The sequence below is a fragment of the Chiloscyllium plagiosum genome, unplaced genomic scaffold (assembly GCF_037043375.1).
Source record: "Chiloscyllium plagiosum isolate Xiang-an unplaced genomic scaffold, Cpla_swu_hap1 HiC_scaffold_4, whole genome shotgun sequence".
Lineage (NCBI taxonomy): Eukaryota > Metazoa > Chordata > Chondrichthyes > Orectolobiformes > Hemiscylliidae > Chiloscyllium > Chiloscyllium plagiosum.
This window is the reverse complement of record NW_028270142.1, coordinates 142,263,080-142,283,901: the sequence shown is the minus strand read 5'-3', so window position 1 is coordinate 142,283,901 and position 20,822 is coordinate 142,263,080. Positions and strand designations below refer to the sequence as shown.

General features: G+C 45.7%; 1 long non-coding RNA gene across 2 annotated transcripts; it reads left to right on the top strand.

Annotated features, from left to right (window-relative positions):
* The first annotated feature begins 2,120 nt into the window (after positions 1-2,120).
* Positions 2,121-20,294, top strand: LOC122549522 (uncharacterized). Of its 2 annotated transcripts, none has more exons than XR_015756871.1 (3): positions 2,121-2,435; positions 12,452-12,514; positions 20,242-20,281. It is a non-coding gene; the product is annotated as an uncharacterized LOC122549522 (long non-coding RNA). The 2 variants fall into 2 exon arrangements; XR_006311549.2 differs by lacking the exon at positions 2,121-2,435 and adding an exon at positions 6,035-6,147 and having other exon boundaries at positions 20,242-20,294.
* The last annotated feature ends 528 nt before the right edge of the window (positions 20,295-20,822 follow it).

Below are 20,822 nucleotides of genomic sequence, written 5' to 3'. Positions count from 1 at the left end.
CTGGAATCGATCTCTCTCTCTCACCCCCGAACTGGGCTCGATCTCTCTCTCTCTCCCCCGTAATGGGCTCGATTTCTCTCCCCCTCCCCCCCCCCCCGCACTGGGCTCGATCTCTCTCCCACCCGAACTGGCTTGATCTCTCTCTCCCTCCACATTGGGCACAATCTCTCTCTCTTCCCCTGCACTGGGCTTGATCTCTCTCTCTCTCTCTCCCCCCGAAGTGGGCTCGATCTCTCTGTCTCTCCCCCGCACTGGGCTCAATCTCTCTCTCTCCCCCCGAACTGGGATAGATCTCTCTCTCTCTCTCTCTCTCCCCCCACACTGGGCTCGATCTCTCTCTCCCACCCAAACTGGGCTCGATCTCTCTCTCTCTCTCTCTCTCCCCGTAATGGGCTCGATCTCTCTCTCTCACCCCCAAACTGGGCTCGATCTCTCTCCCACCCGAACTGGCTCGATCTCTCTCTCTCCCCACACTGGGCTCGATCTCTCTCTCCCACCCAAACTGGGCTCGATCTCTCTCTCTCTCTCTCCCTGTAATGGGCTCGATCTCTCTCTCTCACCCCCACACTGGGCTCGATCTCTCTCCCACCCAAACTGGGCTCGATCTCTCTCTCTCCCCCCACATTGGGCTCGATCTCTCTCTCTCTCTCTCTCCCTGCACTGGGCTCGATTTCTCTCTCTCTCCCCCCGCACTGGGCTTGATCTCTCTCTCTATACCCCCGAACTGGGATCGATCTCTCTCTCTCTCCCCGCAGTAGGCTCGATCTCTCTCTCTCTCCTCCTGCAATGGGCTCGATCTCTCTCTCTCCCCCCCAAACTGGGCTTGATCTCGCTCACTCCCCCCCCCAAACTGGGCTCGATCTCGCTCTCTCCCCACACACCGGGCTCGATCTCTCTCTCTCTCACCCCCACACTGGGTTCAATCTCTCTCTCTCCCCCCACACTGGGCTCGATCTCTCTCCCACCCAAACTGGGCTCGATCTCTCTCTCTCTCTCTCCCCCCACATTGGGCTCGATCTCGCTCTCTCTCTCTCTCCCCCCGCACTGGGCTTGATCTCTCTCTCTCTCTCTCTCCCCCCGCACTGGGCTCGATCTCTCTCTCTCTCCCTCCGAACTGGGCACAATCTCTCTCTCTCCTCCCGAACTGGGATCGATCTCTCTCTCTCTCCCCCTGCACTGGGTTCGAAACTGTCCCCCGAGGTGAATGGCCCAGTGGTTAATCCAGCAACCCAGGTAATAATGTTCCTGGGGCTAAGCTTTGAACCCTGCCATGGTGGAGTGTGTAGTCAACAAAAATCTGGGAATTAAGAACCTAATGATTGTTTGAAAGTCCCATCTGGTTCACTAAGGTCATTTCCGGAGGGCAACTACCATCCTGGCCCACGTGTGACTCCTGTCCCACAGCAACATGGTTGACTCTTAACTGCCCTCTGGGCAATAAGTGCTGGGCTAGCCAGTAACCGCCCTGGTATCCTGCGAATGAGTTTTAAAAAACTCGCCAGCCCAGCCTGGTAAATCCCCTCTACACCCTCACCAGTGTTATCACATCCCTCTGATAATGTCGGTTCCAGAAGCACACACAATACTCTCGCATCCAGCGGCTACCTTCTGCCTGCACAATTCTGAGACAGGATTTGTAATTATTCTGTGTCTCTTCGGTATCTCTAAATGCCTCACAGCTTCACTGCAGAAACAAGCAGTAACACAATATGTGAGCAGTTAGATATGATGAAGGAGAGTCATTGGGTGACATTTGTATTATCTTGACTTCATCAAGTGCAAAGAATTGAAAAGGACAATAAATGTTGAACATAATTGTAGCTTCTTTCTGTGTTTAAACCTTTTGTGCCTCTCTGAATATACTCCCTGTAACAAGGCGTAGCTCTTGTATAAAAGTCACACTCTGGGAATTGCTATTATAACAGCACACACTGAAGCAGATGGGTTTGATTAAAGAAAATCCCTGCTTGTACGAATAAATTAATTCAACTTCACCGAGTTTAACAGCAGATGCAGTGTGACAGGTCGGTTTACACACAAGTTTGCTGACCACTTGCTGCATTCTCTCATCACATCGTGTTGAATCACAAAATCTCCAAGCCCAGAACAATTCAAAACACTCAGCATCGGACCCGCTTTCAATTGACGAAGCTGGGGGGGGAGTTCCATTTGTCAGAGTTTGTGCTCCTGTCCACATGAGGCTCGTTTCTCCTGCCAATTTTGTTTCAGAAATCGTGCCAACTGCGTGGGCAAGTTTGCAATACATACCGTCAGCAGGCAGAGCTTCACGCTAACAGGGCCGTGTTGGAAATCGTCCTTTTTTTCTTGTTTGATGTGGACTGGGGTGGACAAGATCAGAAGTCACACAACACCAGGTTACAGTCCAACAGGTTTATTTGACATCACACACTTTCGGAGCGCTGCTCCTTCGTCAGGTGAAGTGTTTGCTTATTTGTTGGGTTGAAGCGCTGTGGGTGTCACTGGTTGGGTCAGAATGTTGTTACCCATCCCAAATGGTTACAAAATTGAGTAGTCATAGTCCCACTCACTCATTAGCGAGAGATGAAGGGTGGTGGTTTAACCTGAGGGTCACCACAGGTCAGGTGAAAGGGGAGGTGGAGAAGGACTGTCATAGAATCATAGAGATGTACAGCACAGGAACAGACCCTTCGGCCCAACCCATCCAGGCCGATCAGATATCCTAAATTAGTCTAGCCCCATTTTCCAGCATTTGGCCCATATCCTTCTAAACCCTTCCTACTCATATACCCATCCAGATGCCTTTTAAATGTTGTAATTGTACCAGCCTCCACCATTTCCTCTGGCGGCTCATTCCATACACACACCACTCTCTGGGTGAAAACGTTGCTCCTTAGGTTCCTTTCAAATTATTCCTGATGAAGGGCCTTTGCTCGAAACGTCGATTCTCCTGCTCCTCGGATGCTGCCTGACCTGCTATGTTTTTCCAGCACCACACTCTTGACTCTGAGCTCCAGCATCTGCAGTCCTCACTTTCTTCTTTTGTATCTTTCCCCTCTCACCCTAAACCTATGGCCTTTGGTTTTGGACTCCCCCAGCCCAGGGAAAAAAGACTTTGTCTATTTATCCTATCCACCCCCCTCATGATTTTATGTACCTCTAGAAGGTCATCCCTCAGCCTCCGACGCTCCAAGGAAAACAGCCCCAGCCTGTTCAGCCTCTCCCTGTTGTTCAAACCCTCCAACCCTGGCAACATCCTTGTAAATCTTTTCTGAACCCTTTCAAGTTTAGCGCCATCTTTCCTACAGCAGGGAGATAAGAATTGAATGCATTAGTCATGGTAAGCTCAGATGATGCAGGAATTGAACCCACATTGTTAATATCACGAACCAACCCATCCTGACAACTGAGTTAACCCACTCCAAGAAAGCCAGCCTATCCTGAAATGCTCTGGTGTTGTGGAGCTGCCATCTTGAAAGGCAGCAATTTGTGAGGGAGCTTGAGATTGACAGTGCCATTAGGAAGGGGGGGTTGGGGGATTTTGATTCAGCATGGACAGGGTGGGGATAGAAAGTAGCTGCTCCCCTTAGTTGAAGGATTAGTCACAATGTATTATTTTAAGGAGGAAGGCAAGAGGTTTAGAGGAGATTTGGGGAAAAGAAATTTCACCCAGAGGGTGGTGGGGTCTGGAATGTGCGGTCTGGGAGGGTAAGTGAGGTGGGAAACCTCACAACCTTTAAAAAGTCCCTGGATGGGCACTCGATGTGTCATAACATTCAAGTGGAACTGGTGTAGATGGGTCAGGGCAGACTCAGTGGGCTATGATTGTATGATTACACGACCATCTTGATCTGAGAGCAGCCCTGAACCCTGAAACAGGTTCACGGATCTGAACGGTCTCCTCTTCTTCCTGTGTTTGTTTTGAGCATTCCTTGTGATGGATCGAAACTGGGTTAAAACAGCACTGTGACTTTGATTAACAAAAGGAACAGACAGCTTTGGATAAAATCCTCCATGAATATAATTTTTCAACATGAAAGTGACTGAGTGTTAACTGCTTGGTTTGATGGACCATAGCAATGATTTAACAAGTGTTCTGTTACACTGAGTAAAAAAAAAAACAGGCTAAGTTATACAAACCAATCAAATTCTCAAACCTTGTTCCCTCTTGTGATAAATACACCAATGATTAGCTCTGTAATCTCACACCTTGTGGTCAAGGTCATACTTTTATGGTCCCTAATATAAATGTGATGGATATCATTAATGTCTGCAAACATGGACAAAGGAGCTGAATTCCAGAGGTGAGGTGACAGCAACAGCCCTTGATATCAAGGGTGCACTTGACCACATGTGGCTTCAGGAGTCAGTGGGAACCAGGGGGAGAATTCTTCGTTGGTTGGAGTCATACCTGGCTCACAGGAAGATGGTCATGGTAGTTAGAGGTCAGTCATCTCAGCTCCGGACGAATCTGCAGGAGTTCCTCAGGCTAGTGTCCTAGGCCCAACCATCTTCAGCTGCTTCATCAATGACCTTCCCTCCATCATGAGGTCAGAAGTGGGGGCTGTTCGCCAATGATTGCACAATGTTCAGCACCATTCACGATTCCTCAGGTACTGGAGCGATCTGTGTCCAAATGCAACAACAGCTGGACAATATCCAGGTTTGGGCTGACAAGTGGCAAGTAACATTCATGTCAACTGAGTGCCAGGCAATGACCATCTCTGTCAAGAATCTGATCACCAACCCTTGACATTCAATGGTCTTACCGTCGCTGAATCTCCCACTGGCAACACTGACCAGAAACTAAACTGGACTCGCCAGATAAATACAGTGGCTCCAGGAGCAGGTCAAAGACTAGGAATACTGCAGTGAGTTACTCACCTCCTGAATCCCCAAAGACTGTCCACCATCTACAAAGCACAAGCTAGGAGTGGAATACTCCCCACTTATCTGGATGGGGACAGCTCCAACAACACTCAAGAAACATGACACCATCCAGGACAAATCAACCACTTGATTGGCACCACATCCACAAACATCCACTCCCTCCACCACGACACTCAGTAGCAGTAGTGTGCACTATCTACAAAAAAAACTGAAAGAAGAGTGACTGCTGTAAATAAGATTCAAAAACAGAGGTTGCTGGAAAAGCTCAGCAGGTCTGGCGCCATCTGTGAAGAGAAATCAGAGTTGACGTTTCAGGCCCAGTGACTCTTCCTCAGTTCTGAGGAAGGGTCACCGGACCCAAAACGTTAACTCTGCTTTCTCTGTACAGATGCTGCCAGACCTGTTGAGCTTTTCCAGCAACCTCTGTTTTTGTACCATCTACAAGATACACGGCAGAAATCCATCAAAGATCCTCCGACAGCACCTTCCAAACCCATGACCACTTCCATCTGGAAGGACAAGGACAGCAGATACACTGGAACACCACCCCCTGCAATATTCCCTCCCCTGCAAGTTTCCCCTCCCCCCCCGCCCCCCACACTGCAAGTTCCCCTCATCATCCCAACATGGAAACACTGTTCCTTCATTGTCACTGGGTCACATCCTGGAATTCCCTCCCTAAGGGCATTGTGGGTCTACCTACAGCACACAGACTGCAGTGGTTCAAGAAGGCAGCTCACCCCCACCTTCTCAAGGGGGCAACTAGGGACGGGCAATAAATGCCAGGTCCAGCCATTGAAGCTCACACAGTGTGAAAAAAAATTAAACTAAACAGAGCCTTGTAAATCTTTAGTTTGTCACTTTTATCAGAGAGCTGAGTTGTGCACAGCAATCCGAATTCAAGCCACATTTTTGTCTCTATATTCTCCAACAGCTGTGCTCTTCATAAGCTTATTAAATGCTTCAGCATTCGCAGCAGTTTAAGTGGTTCTTCAGCTCCTTGAAATGTACGCAGGGATCATTGGAGCAGGTGCATTGTGATTCACTGTGAGTTTATATATTCCTGCTAACCAAAGCACAGGATCACCAACCACACACTTCAACACTGCACAGTACAATTTTATAAGTGTTTGGAAAAGCAGTTTGAAAAAGCAGGAAAGGGTATTTTTTTCAGCATATAAGGGAATGGCAGAGCTTCGATGAGTAATCACTCTCTGGCGAATTGACTGGTGCGGTGGTATTTGTTCACATCTGCTCAGCAGACGTTGTCAGTCCGAGGTAAGGCTGCACACGTTAGGAGGGTGGACCCCTAGCTGCATGCCGTTAGAGAATCTACCTTCAAAAGGTTTCATCGCAAGGCATCTTGTTTGAATTCTCCTCAGAAAGAATTTGGCAGCTGCTACCTGATTTATCTGATCAAAGAGTATTGTCTTGCATCAACGGCTGATTTTGCTGCCTCCTCTCTCAATCTCTCCTGATGTCTGTGAATTTAAAGTCTTTCTTTCACCTCAACGGGCAATTTTAATTCCCCTAGTTCTTAGTTTCCATGACTACTCTAACACTATTTTCTTCAGCCTGGGAATCTCGTTTTCTCTGCTCCTGCCTTTCCCCAGCTCAGTCGGTCTCTGTCTCCTCACTTTCAATGCATTGCCTTTTCCTCTCAACTATTTTGGATCTTTGCAGAAAATATTGATATGATGATGCTGAGAGGCTGTTGCCCCTGTAAGGAATGTGGGCTGGAGTTGTAAGCTCACCTCAGTGATCACGGAACCATCATCGATTGTTAGAGGAACCCATCTGCTACACTCCTGTCCTTCAGGGAAGGGAACATCAGAACTAGGAGCAGCAGAAGGCCATTCAGCCCCTCGAGCCTGCTCCGCCATTTAATACAGGTGCCTGGAACGTGTTTCCAGCAGAGGTGGTAGAGGCAGGCACAGTAGATTCATTTAAGATGCATCTGGACAGACGCATGAGTAGATGGGGAGCAGAGGGATACAGATGCTTAGGAACTGGGCAATAGGTTTAGACAGTGGATTTGGATCGGCTCAGGCTTGGAGGGCCGAAGAGCCTGTTCCTAGGCAGTAAATCTTTGTTCTTTATAATCATGGCTGATCTTACCTCAGCCTCAATTCCCCTTTTCTGCTCGCCCCCCCCCCATAACTCTTTAACTGCTACTAATTAAAAATCTATCTCCTCATTAAATTTACTCAATGTGCCAGCATCCACCGCACTCTGGGGGAGTGAATTCCATAGACTCACTAACCTTTGCGAGAAATACTTCCTCCTCATCTCTGTTTTAAATCTGCTCCCCTCCACCAACACAGCCTAAAACAATGCCCTCTCCTTCCAGAGTACCTTACAAGGGGAAACATTCTCTCTATGTCTTAAGGTCCTGACCTCTTTGGCTTACAATATAACTAGGGATAAATGGGCCCCGCCATTTTGGTCTGAGATGAGGAGTTGCAGGGTTATAGGGATAGGATCTGGGTGGGATGGTCTTCAGAGGGTCAGTGCAGACTCAATGGGCTGATTGGCCTCTTTCCAAACTGTAGGGACTCTATGATTCTGTAATGCTCAATAGCATCACCATTGCTGAATTCTACCACACTTTCGACATCCTGAGAGTTACCATTGACCAGAAACAGACTGGGCCAGCCATACAGATATCGTGGCTACAAGAGCAGGTCAGAAGTTCAGAAATTTGCAGTGAGTAACTCACCTCCTGCCTCCCCAAAGCCTGCTCATCATCGACAAGGCACAAGTCAGGAGTGTGATGGAATACTCCCCACTTGCCCTGGATGGGGGCAGCTGCAACAACACTCAAGAAGCTCAACTCCATCCGGGACAAAGCAGTTCGCTAGATTGGCACCACATCCACAAATGATCTCAATAGGAAGGAAGAAGCTGGAATCTATTATAAAGGATCTGGTTACTAGATATTAGGAAATAATTGTACAATTGGACAAAGTCAACATGGATTCATAAATGGGAAATCATGTTTGACAAACCTGATAGTGCTTTCTGTTATTAACAGAGTCAATAAGATGGAAATCAATGAATGTGATGTATTTGGAATTTCAGAAGGCTTTTGAAAAAATCCAAAGAAGGTTGGTGAATAAAATTACTTTACATGTGATTGAAAGTAATATATCAGGCTGGTTTACAGGTAGGCTAACAGGGAAAAGGTGTGTTATAATAGTAATCTCCCTGGTCTAGTAATCCATGTTCGCAGGCTAATATTCTGGGGACATGGGCTCAAATCCTGCTATGGTAGATGGTGACATTTGAATTCAATTTTTAAAAGAATCTAAAGCTAGATATCAGGTAACCACTATGATTGAAAATCCACCTGGTTCACTAATACTCTTTCAGGAGGGAAATCTGGCCTACAAGTGATCCAATACCATAGCATGAAATAGCTGAGAAAGCCAATCTGTTCCAGGGCAATTAGGGATGGAGAAATATAAACAATAGAAGGAAACAGAGGATATTAATAAGTGGATCATTCACAGTTTGAAACCAGAGGGGGGTCTGTAAAGCCCTGGGTTGTTCACAAGCAAGAGATGAGGAATTTCTTTTTTCTTTATTCATTCACATGATGAGGGTATCATTGGCTCGGCCAGCACTTATTCTCCATCACTAATTACCCAAAGGGCAGTTAAGTTTCAATCCCATTGCTTGTGGGTCTAGAGTCATGTGTAGACCAGACCAGGTAAGGATGGCAGTTTCCTTCCCTAAAGGACATGAGTGAACCCGACGGGTTTTCCCAACAATCCACAATGGATTCATGGTCAGCATTTGACTCTTAATTCCAGATTTCTAAACATTGAATTAAACTTTCATTGGCTATTGTGATGGGATTCGAACCCAGGTCCCCAGAACATTACCTGGGTCTCTGGATTAACAGTCCACCAACAATGACATAACATCACAGTCCCCTCTTATGATGATATTATGGCTTTAAGAGGTATTTTGGTCCTGGGTTTTTTTTAAGAGAGTCTTTAAGACAGACGTTAAGAACTGTCTATTTGAATCTAATAAAGTAAATGCCTTGTGAGGCCTTAGGTTGTTTTTTAAAGTTAGAACAATAGAAGCAGCCTGAATGGGTGGGGTCAAGTTCCCACAAAACCAGGATTTTTGGTTTTAGCTTTTTAGTAGCAGTTGCTTGGGTCTTGAAGCTGGGATTGGGAAGCCATAGGCACATCTCCCACTACTACTCGCTCACTGTCTCTGAGTTTCCTCTTGATGTTTTTCCTCCTGGTCTGGAGAATTATCTGTGAGATCACCTACTTTACTGAACTTGTCTTTGCCAAAGGTGTCAAGAGTGTGGTGCTGGAAAAGCACAGCAGGTCAGGCAGCATCCGAGGAGCAGGAGAATCAATGTTTCAGGGCAACAGCCCTTCATCAGGAAGCCCTAATGAAGGGTTTTTGCCCGAAACATCGATTCTCCTGCTCCTTGGATGCTGCCTGACCTGCTGTGCTTTCCCAGCACCACTCTAATCTTGAATGTAATACCTGGCACTTACCTTTAAAAAAGGAAAAGTTAGAGTCTAGATGATCTTCTGAATATATTTTTAGGGTGGTTGGTCTGGTCCATAACACAGGAAAAAATATAACATTTCCAGGTTTACAGATGAAATGTGACATTGTGAGGAGAATGCAAAACAGGCTTCGGGGGATTCTGCGAGGGTAAAATGGAAGGTAATCTGGAAGAAATGTAAGGTTATGCACTTTGGTAGGAAGAATGGAGGTGGTGCAGAGTGTTTCTTGAACAGTGAGAGAATTGAAAGTATGGATGTCAAAAGGTACCTAGATGACCTTGTTCACAGCAATTCGGAAAGTAAATACTGCATTGGACTTTATTGCAAAGGGATTTAAGTACGGGAGCAAAGAAGTCTTTCTTCAATTGTATAGAACACTGCTGAGAGTACACCGCAGTATCGTGCACAGTTCCAGGGCCTTGCCAAAGGAAGGATATATTGCCAGAGAAATTGCATCAAAGGTTCACCAGACTGACTGACCCCTGGGTTGACGTGAGATTGAGGAGTCTGGGCCCCTATTCTCTGGAGACAAATGAGAGGAGATCACATAGAAACGTCCAAAAGTCTTAAAGGGACAGGCAGAGTAGAGGTAGGAAGGATACTTCCTCTGCTCTGGGGTCTAGGACTAGGGCAGAAGGCAAGCTAATGTTTCGCGTCCAGATGAGTCTTCATCAGAGCTGAAGTGAAGTGTTGTAGGGGACAACATTCATGATGAAGCATCATCTAGACTTGAAACGTTAGCTGGCTCTCTCTCTGCATGGATGCTGCCTGACCCACTGTAATCTCCAGTATTTGCCGTTTTCAGTACAGATTCCAGCATCTACAGTATTTAGCTCCAAAGGTCAGGAGACAGTATCGGAATAAAAGAGAAGGCACTTAGGACTGAGATAAAGAAGAACCTCTTCACTCAGAGCGTGGTGATTATTATGAATTCAATCCTACAGAAGCCGGGACTTTCCAGTGCACCTCAACCTGAGAGAAAAATTAAGGAAACATACAACAAAATCCCACTACTCTGAGGATACGCTTTCTCGGAAAACCTCATAAACAACAACTTTGCAAACAGCAAACAATGCATTGTGCACCATGATCCACAAATGAGTTAATGTTTTGAGTCCAGGGATCCTTCTGCAGAACTGAGGTGCCTAAAGACTGGAGGTTGGCTAATGTGGTGCCACTATTTAAGAAAGGTGATAAGGAAAAGCCAGGGAACTGTAGACCAGTGAGCCAGATGTCGGTGGTGGGTAAGTTGTTGGAGGGAATCCTGAGGGACAGGGTGTACGTATATTTCGAAAGGCAAGGACTGACTAGGGATAGTCAACATGGTTTTGTGCGTGAGAAATCATGTCTCACAAACTTGACTGAGTTTTTTGAAGAAGTAACAAAGAGGATTGATGAGGGCAGAGTGGTAGATGTGATCTATATGGACTTCAGTAAGACATTTGACAAGGTTCCTCATGGGAGACTGATTAGTAAGTTTAGACCACATGGAATACAGGGAGAACTAGCCATTTGGATACAGAACTGGCTCAAAGGTAGAAGACAGAGGGTGGTGGTGGAGGGTTGTTTTTCAGACTGGAGGCCTGTGACCAGTGGAGTGCCACAAGGATCGGTGCTGGGTCCTCTACTTTTTTGTCATTTACATAAATGATTTGGATGCGAGCATAAGAGGTACAGTTAGTAAGTTTGCAGATGACACCAAAATTGGAGGTGTAGTGAACAGTGAAGAGGGTTACCTCAGATTACAACAGAATCTGGACGAGATGGGCCAATGGGCTGAGAAGTGGCAGGTGGATTTTAATTCAGATAAATGTGAGGTGCTGCATTTTGGAAAGGCAAGTCACGGCTGGACTTATACACTTAATGGTAAGGTCCTAGGGAGTGTTGCTGAACAAAGAGGCCCTGGAGCGCAGGTTCTTAGTTCCATGTATGTAGAGTCGCAGGTAGATAAGATAGTGAATAAGGTGTTTGGTATGCTTTCCTTTATGGGTCGGTGCATTGAGCATAAGAGTATAATGAGTATATGTGGCTGTACAGGACATTAGTTAGACCACTTTTGGAATATTGCACGCAATTCTGATCTCCCTGCTATTGGACGGATGTTGTGAAACTTGAAAGAGTTCAGTAAAGATTTACAAGGATGTTGCCAGGGTTGGAGGATTTGAGCTAAAGAAGAGGCTGAATTGGCTGGGGCTGTTTTCCCTGGAGCATCAGAGACTGAGGGGTGACCTTATAGAGGTTTATAAAATCATGAGGGGCATGGATAGGGTAAATAGATGAGGTCTTTTCCCTGGGGTGGGGGAGTTGAGAACAATTAGTTTAAGGTGAGAGGGGAAAGCTTTAAAAGGGATCAAAGGGGTAACTTTTTCACACAGAGGGTGGTACGTGTATGGAATGAGCTGCCAGAGGAAATGGTGGAGGCTGGTACAATTACAGCATTTAAAAGGCACCTGGATGGGTATATGAATCAGAAGAGTTTAGAAGGATATGGGCCAAATGCTGGCAAATGGGACTAGATTAGGTTGGGATATCTAATCAGCATGGACGAGTTGGACTGAAGGGTCTGTTTCCATGCTGTATGTCTCTATGACTCTATGACTCTATGATAGATCTCTAGCATCCTGCAGTTTGTTGTTTAACCTCCAGTGCCTTAGCTCAGGTGTTCTACGTGACTAATCCAGATTAATTGCCACTGCCTCACCAACCATATTGCATAGGTTAAGTGAATTCAGAAATGGGAACTTGAACACACTGATGTTGCAAACTGGTTTTCCACATAATTACAGTTGAGAGTGTTAAGCAAAGGTTTCAATAAGAATAGTTTGCCAACAGCGAACTGCTGCGGGACTGTCACTGAGCACTCCACGTTACTGGACCTGTTTGAATTTTTTGTGTGCAAGGAAGATGTTTGATAAGCTGTGCTGAATTCCATTCGACATGTGCAGTACATTAGCACAGCAGGTCAACAAAAATTCACCTTATTTGGATTAAACGAAGGCCTGATATTTTTAAAGAGCTAAAATTTTACGTTTTATTTGCAGAATGAGCTACATGCCGACAACATCAGAGGGTTTTCAAAGGAGAAGCCTGGCAGGTGGACGATGGTAACAATTATTCTGCTCGCATTGAACAATCTGATGCCCATTTGCTAAGTTAAAATAGCGTGCCTCACGATGTGTGATTTAGGCTATCCTTCAACAGTGGGTGAATTATGCAGAGAGGGAATGTTAATAGCTCCTCAGTTAACTGGGGGCAAAGTGTGCATTTAACACTTTAATAGCCAGAGCGTATTGCGTGGAAACCGAACCGTTTGCTGTTGTTTTACAAGTGGCTGTTTTCCCAACACCGTCATTGCACATAAGCACACACCTGCTTTTGATCATCCCACGTATTGGCTTTTATAGCTTGTTTTTTCCAAATATGTTAAAAATGAAACATAATACAGCTCAAAGGAACTACAATGCATGTGCTAATCGACACCACACCAATAGGTGAGTAGTAACAGATGTAAACTGTTTGAACTTGTGAATTCCTCCAGGCATTTTTTTTATTTGTCCACAGCACGTGGACCCCACTGGCAGGGCCCAGTATTTATTGCCTGTCCCTAGTTGCCCCTTGAGAAGGTGGGGGTGAGCTGCCTTCTTGAACCACTGCAGTCCATGTAGTAAGTAGACCCACAATGCCCTTAGGGAGGGAGTTCCAGGATTTTGACCCAGCGACACTGAAGGAACAGTGATATATTTCCAAGTCAGGATGGTGAGGAGCTTGGCGGGGAACCTGCAGAGGGTGGTGTTCCCATGTATCAGTTGCCCTTGTCCTTCTAGATGGAAGTTGTCATAGAGCCATAGAGGCATAGAGATGTATAACATGGCAAAAGACCATTGGGTCCAACTCGCCCATGCCGACCAGATATCCCAACCCAATCTAGTCCCACCTGCCAGCACCTAGACCATATCCCTCCAAACCCTTCCTATTCATATACCCACCCAGCTATCTTTTAAATGTTGCAATTGTACCAGCCTCCACCACATCCTCTAGCAGCTCATTCCATACATGTACCACCCCCTGTGTGAAAAAGTTACCCCTTGGGTCTCTTTTATATCTTTCCTCTCTCATCCTAAACCTGTGGCCTCTAGGTCTGGACTCCCCCACCCCAAGGAAAAGACTTTGTCTATTTATCCTATCCATGTCCCTCATGATTTTATAAACCTCTATTAGGTCACCCCTCAGCCTCCGACGCTCCAGGGAAAACAGCCCCAGCCTACTCAACCTCTCCCTATAGCTCACATCCTCCAACCCTGGCAACATCCTTGTAAATCTTTTCTGAACCATTTCAAGTTTCACAACATCTTTCCGATAGGAAGGAGACCAGAATTGCACACAATATTCCAACAGTGGCCTAACCAATGTCCTGTACAGCCGCAACTCCAGTACTTAATACTCTGACTAATAAGGCCCTGGGCTTGCAAGGTACTGTCTGAGGATCTTTGGTGAATTTCTACAGTTCATCTTGTTGATGGTACACACTGATGTTACTGCATGTCGGTGATGTCAGAGGAAGTGGATGCTTGTGCCAATCCATTAGCTGCTTCATCCTGGATGATGTCAAGCTTCTTGAGTGTTGTTGGAGCTGCAGCCATCCAGGCAAGTGGGGAATACTCCATCACACTCCTGTGTTGTGCCTTGAAGGTGGACAGGCTTTGGGGAGATTAGTTGGTCGTTTCTGACTGGCATGGATGTGATGGGCTGGAGAACCTTTTTCTGTACTGGAAGTCTCTATGGCAGTATGAGGAGATGAACTACCAGCTCACTACCACCTCCTTGGGTTCAACCAGAGATTAAATGCTGCCCCAGCCACCATCCCATGATATTACATCACAACCACATTCCACAAATACAATTGTTTTAAAAAAGCTTCTTACCTCAGGATTCCCAGTCTCTGATAACTCATGAAAGGATATCCAACAGCAATACCAAGTTCAGTCTCTGAGCAAGTTTGATTTAAAACTTCCAGTTGATGTGATGCATCCGAAATTGGTCAAAAGAAGAGTGGGGTTGATGTTAATCAGATCTGCCCATTCCTAATGTGCATAATTGCTGTTTTCAAATGATATCTGCAAACGATTTTCCACCGTGATAATTCCATTGCAGAAAATTGCAGCTGATGATTGAACAACACAAGGCTGTGAATTGGTGGAAACATTCCGTGCAGTGGAAATGCGTTGCCATAGCTGGTAATGTGAGGGTCATTACTGCTGAGGACAATTCTGACACTGTTTCACCTCTCTCCCCTGATTAACGAAAACCTGATCTTGGATTGGCACAAGTCTGGGCGATAAATCTGCAATACTGATATCCCCCAAAGGATTAAAAACAAAATCAGATTCATCTGTTCCCGTGGGATTTGGATGTCGCTGGGCTGGGCCATTCTCCTTGAACTGAGTGTCTAGCTCAGCCATTCCAGAGGGTAGTTAAGAGTCAAACACATTGCCATGGGTCTGGAGTCACATGTAGGTCAGACCAGATGAGAATGACAGATTTCCTTCCCTAAAGTGTGCTAGAGAAGCAGATGGATTCTTCAACAATCAATGACTGAGATGAGCTTTGTATTCTTGATCATTGAATCCCTACAGTGTGGAAACAGGCCATTTGACCCAACAAGTCCACACTGACCCCCTGAAGCGTAACCCACCCAGACCCATTCCACTACTACCTTACATTTCTCCTGACTAATGCACCTAACCTACACATCTATGAACATTGTGGGCAATTTAGCATGAACAATTCACCGAACCTGCACACGTTTGGACTGTTGGAGGAAACCCACACAGAAACGGGGAGAATGTGCAAACTCCACACAGACAGTCGCCCGAGGCTGGAATCGAACCTGGGTCCCTGGCGCTGTGAGGCAGCAGTGCTAACCACTGAGCCACCGTGCCACCATTTGTCAATCAGATTTAAATTCCAGTATTGCTAAATCCATAGCAAAGGGCAGTTACGAGTCAATACCTCAGCATACCTCAGTCAATAAAGCAGCAACAGCTAAGAGGGGGATGGATGCTGATGTAGGATAAAGTGCTTTCCCAGCTCGGCTTCTGGTCCAGAGGACAGCAGTTGCTTTCCTTCAGCCCTTCGTCAATGGGCTGAGAAGTGGCAGATGGAGTTTAATTCAGATAAATGCGAGGTGCTGCATTTTGGGAAAGCAAATCTTAGCAGGACTTATACACTTAATGGTAAGGTCCTAGGGAGTGTTGCTGAACAAAGAGACCTTGGAGTGCAGGTTCATAGCTCCTTGAAAGTGGAGTCACAGGTAGATAGGATAGTGAAGAAGGCGTTTGGTATGCTTTCCTTTATTGGTCAGAGTATTGAGTACAAGAGTTGGGAGGTCATGTTGCAGCTGTACAGGACATTAGGAATATTGTGTGCAATTCTGGCCTCCTTCCTATCAGAAAGATGTTGTGAAACTTGAAAGGGTTCAGAAAAGATTTACAAGTATGTTGCCAGGGTTGGAGGATCTGAGCTACAGGGAGAGGCTGAACAGGCTGGGGCTGGTTTCCCTGGAGCATCGGAGGCTGAGGGGTGACCTTATAGAGGTTTACAAAATTATGAGGGGCATAGATAGGATAAATAGACAAAGTCCTTTCCCTGGGGTGGGGGAGTCCAGAACTAGAGGGCACAGATTTAGGGTGAGAGGGGAAAGATATAAAAGAGACCTAAGGGGCAACTTTTTCACGCAGAGGGTGATACATCTATGGAATGAGCTGCCAGAGGAAGTGGTGGAGGCTGGTACAATTGCAACATTTAAGAGGCATTTGGATGGGTATACGAATAGGAAGGGTTTGAAGGGATACGGGCCGGGTGCTGGCAGGTGGGACTAGATTGGGTTGGGATATCTGGTCGGCATGGACGGGTTGGACCGAATTGTCTGTTTCTGTGCTGTACATCTCTAAGACTCTATGACTCTAATTAAAGTGTTTACATTACTGTGAGCCTGCCTCCAGCAATCACTAAGGAGAAAGTGAGGACTGCAGATGCTGGAGATCAGAGCTGAAAAATGTGTTGCTGAAAAATGTGATGCTGGAAAAGCACAGCAGGTCAGGCAGCATCCAAGGAGCAGGAGAATCAACGTTTCGGGCATAAGCCCATCCTGAAGAAGGGCTTATGCCTGAAACATCGATTCTCCTGCTCCTTGGATGCTGCCTGACCTGCTGCGCTTTTCCAGCAACATATTTTTCAGCTCCAGCAATCACTAACCCCAACTCCCCAAAGTGACTCCTGATTTCTATCCTGCACTCCAGCAGCTCAGTCCTTCCGTACTCCCCCAACTCAACAATCACCACCTCCCCCTTAGCCCTCACACCCACCCCACCCAACCCCAACCCACCCCGTCATGCAGACATTCCGATTAGGAACAGTGGTCGGCCTTTTAGCCTCTCAGGCCTGTTCTGCCGCTCTGTAAGAGCAGAGTTGACCTGCATGTATTTTGAATTCCACATTCCCACCTAGATCTGATCACCTTCCATTCCATTGCAGCTCAAGAATCTATCCTCAAAAATATTCAATCAGTCCTTCTCCAACATCTTTTGAGGCAGACAGTCCAAAGTTGCATTACCCATCTGACAGAAAATATTTCTCCTCAGCTTTGTCCTGAAGGGGTGACCCATAATTTTAAAATGGAGTCCCACAGATCGGGGCGGCACGGTGGTTCCGTGGTTCGCCCTGCTGCCTCACAGTGCCCGGGCCCTGAGTTCGATTCCAGCTTCAGGCGACTGTCTGGTGTGGAGTTTACACATTCTGCCTATATCTGCCTGGGTTCCCTCCAGGTGTTCCGCTTTCATCTGCAGTCCAAAGATGCGCAGGTTAGGGTGGATTGGCCATAGTGTTCAGGAGTGTGTAGGTTGGGTGCATTAATCGGGGGTAAGTGTAGAGTTATTGGGTAGTGATATGGGTGGGAGGCTCTTTGGAGGGTCAGTGTGGACTTGTTGGCTTTTTTTTACACACTGTAGGGATTCTGTTTAAAACAAGAGAGAAAACATCTTTCCTTTGTGAACCTTCTCAAGACTATTCAAGATTTTATAAACTTCAATCCTACTGAAAACAAGAACAACCGTTCCGATCTTTCCTTGTAATAGTTTAATACTGGAATGAGTGGGTTGCTTTATGTGGAAAATCTGGACAGGTTAGGCCTGTAACTGCTGGAGTTCAGAATAGTAAGAGCTGAGTCAATGCATAAAATCCTGAGGGAATTCGACAGAATGTTTGTGGAAAGGGTGCGGAAGGAATGTGGGGATATATAGAACTAGGGGTCGGAGTTTAAATATCAGGGTCATCCAGAGAGGAAAAGGGAATTTCATTTCTCTGAGGGTTGTGAATCTTTGGATTTTCCTGAAGAGGAGGTGGAAGTTAGAATACTTTTAAGGGAGGGGTAGATGGTTTCTGGGTAAAATTTATCAGGGCAGGAATGTACATGGTGAGATTACAATCAAATCAACCATGATGTTATTGAGTCGTGCAGCAGGCTTGAGGGGCAGAGTGGCCAACACCAATTCCTCGTTTTTATGTCATAGAGTCATTGAGCTATACAGCACGGAAACAGACCCTTAGGTCCAACCAGTCCATGCCGACCATGCTCCCAAACTAAACTAGTCCAATCTGCCTGCGCTTGGCCCATATCCCTCCAAACCTTTCCTGTTCATGTACTTATCCAAATGACGTTGTAACTTTACCTGCATCCGCCACTTTCTCTGGCAGTTCATTCCTCACACAAACTGCTGGCTGTCTGAAAAGGTTGCTCCTTGTGTCTTTGTTAAAGCTTTCTCCTCTCCCCTCAAAAAATATGCCCCCCAAGTTTTGAACTCCCTCACCCTAGGGAAAAGACGTTTACTGTTCACCTTATCTAATGGCCCCTCATGATTTTATACAACTCAACAAGGTCACCCCTCAAACTCCTGTGCTCCAATTGTCCCAGCCTATCCAGCCTCTCTCTGTATCTCAATCCTCCATTTCTGACAACCTCCTGGTAAATCTTTCCTGAACCTCTCCGGTTTCACAATATCCTCCCTATGCCAATGGCCATCTTTAAAATATTCAATGACCCTGCCTCCATTGCTTCCTGAGGAAGAGATATGCAAAGTATCACAGCCTTGTAAGAGGGAAAATCAAATCTCCAAAACTCAGTCCTAAGAGAGTGACCGTTCCCAATTGTTTCCACTTGTTAGTAATAAAACTGTTTTCTGAGTTGCAGGTCCTGTTTAAAAAAAAACATAAAAAGAATTTCCCTGTATCTACTCTATCAACAACCTTTTATCATCATTGTCTTGCGTGTGCTGGAGTTGTGTTGTGGTATTTTTCTGCTTATTGCAACGGCAAGCCAGACAGGGAAAGCAGAGCGAGCAAGGCAAGTGTCTAGACAGCACTGACAAACAGTCATGAAAGTCCAAGGAATATTTCATTCCTCATCCATCATCTTGTTAAATTCAACAGTCTCCCATTCCCAAAAGAAATCCTTGAGTGCGATTCATTGTGTCAGAGACCAGTGTAAACGTGCCACGATAGAGTCAAAAAACTTAACTTCAGAAGCAATCATCCCAACACCCATAAACGGAGCTGCGTCAAGACATTATCTCGACGAGCTACATCATACTGCAACACCCAAGAACTACAAACAGCAGAAGAAAGATATCTATACAACGTTTTCAAGAAAAATGGGTACCCAATATACACAATCCACTAATTCCTCAGAAACAAACCCAAACAAGCAGACACAACACAACCAAAAACTATACCACATTACCTTACATCAAAGATAGATCAGAAATAACTTCCAGACTACTCAGACCCCTTGGCATCATGGTAGCCCGCAAACCTACCAACACACGTAAACAGCCACTAATGAACCTAAAGGATTCATTAGATACCACCAGCAAAGCTAACATCATTTACAATATACCATGCAAGCTCTGTAAAAAAACGCTACAGCGGGCAAACTAGCAGGAAACTTGCCACCAGGATACATGAATACTAATTGGCCACCAAAGACATGACCCACTCTCACTAGTTTCCACACATACAGACAAAGGAGGACACCACTTTGACTGGGACAACACACATCCTGGGACAGACAAAACAAAGACACGCACGAGAATTCTTAGCGGCATGGCATTTTAACCAGAACTCCATCAATAAACACATCGATTTCGATCTCATCTACCTTCCCTTGAAAAAAAGAACTAGAAATGACATCATTCACATTAACAAACCAAGACCTATAAATAGAGAGGCAGGACATACCACCAGCGCTTCACCGGAGACGCTCACTGATGTTACCGAGTCATGGTGACGAAACATCTGAAAACAAACCTTCAAGCTCAGTGAGCTAACTTACATACTTACGTTCTTCTCCAGTCCTAATAATGAGTCACACAGAACATGCACAGAGGAAGTATTATTAATGTAGAATACTGATAACACACTCACATCTGTCAAATAATATACTTCAAATAATAGTGCTGGCAGAAAATTTCTATAGGCCAATTAAGGCAAAAAAAAGGATCGACAACTGAAGACAGAGATGAGGAGGAATTTCTTCGCTCAGAGGGGGGTGAATCTGTGGAATTCCTTACCACAGAGGGCTGTCAAGGCTGGGGCATTAAATATATTCAAGGCTGAGACAGACAGATTATTAATCAGCAAAAGGAATCGAGGGTGATGGGGAAAAAGCAGAAAAGGGGATTGAGGATTGTCAGATGAGCCATAAACTCATTGAGTGGTAGAGCAGACTCAATGAGCTGAATGGCCTACTTCTACTCTTACATGTTATGATCTTATTTAGGGACTTACAGCACATGGACTGCAGCGGTTCAAGAAGGCAGCTCACCACCACCTTCTCAAGGAGCAACTAGGGACTGGCAATAAGTACTGGCCCAGTCAGCGACAAGCATGTTTGGTGAATGAATTAAAGAAAATTGCACACAGTATGCAAGTATGGTCTCACCAAAACCCTGTACAGGGCTTCTTTATTCTTATATTCCAGTCCCCTTAGAACAAAGACTCACATGCCATTTGCTGTCCTCATTGCTTGCTGTAGCTGCCTGTTAACCTGTTGTGTTCTTTATACAAGTATAAGGGGAATTGGTGGCATTATGGTAATGTCACTGAATCAGTAGTTGTAGGTTAATTATCCACAGACTGGGTTTGAATGCCTCCTGGGTACGATAATCAATTTGAATTCAATAAAAGCTAGTTGAATGGCGAACGCTATTGTTTGTGATTTTAAAAAAAATCTTGTTTCCTCCTGTGCTTCATGGAAGGAAATCTGCCATTCTTACCCAGTCTCATCCACGTATGACTCTCGGCACACGGCAATGTGGCTAACTCACAATGCCCCTGGACAGCCTCTGAGTTCAGAGAGCA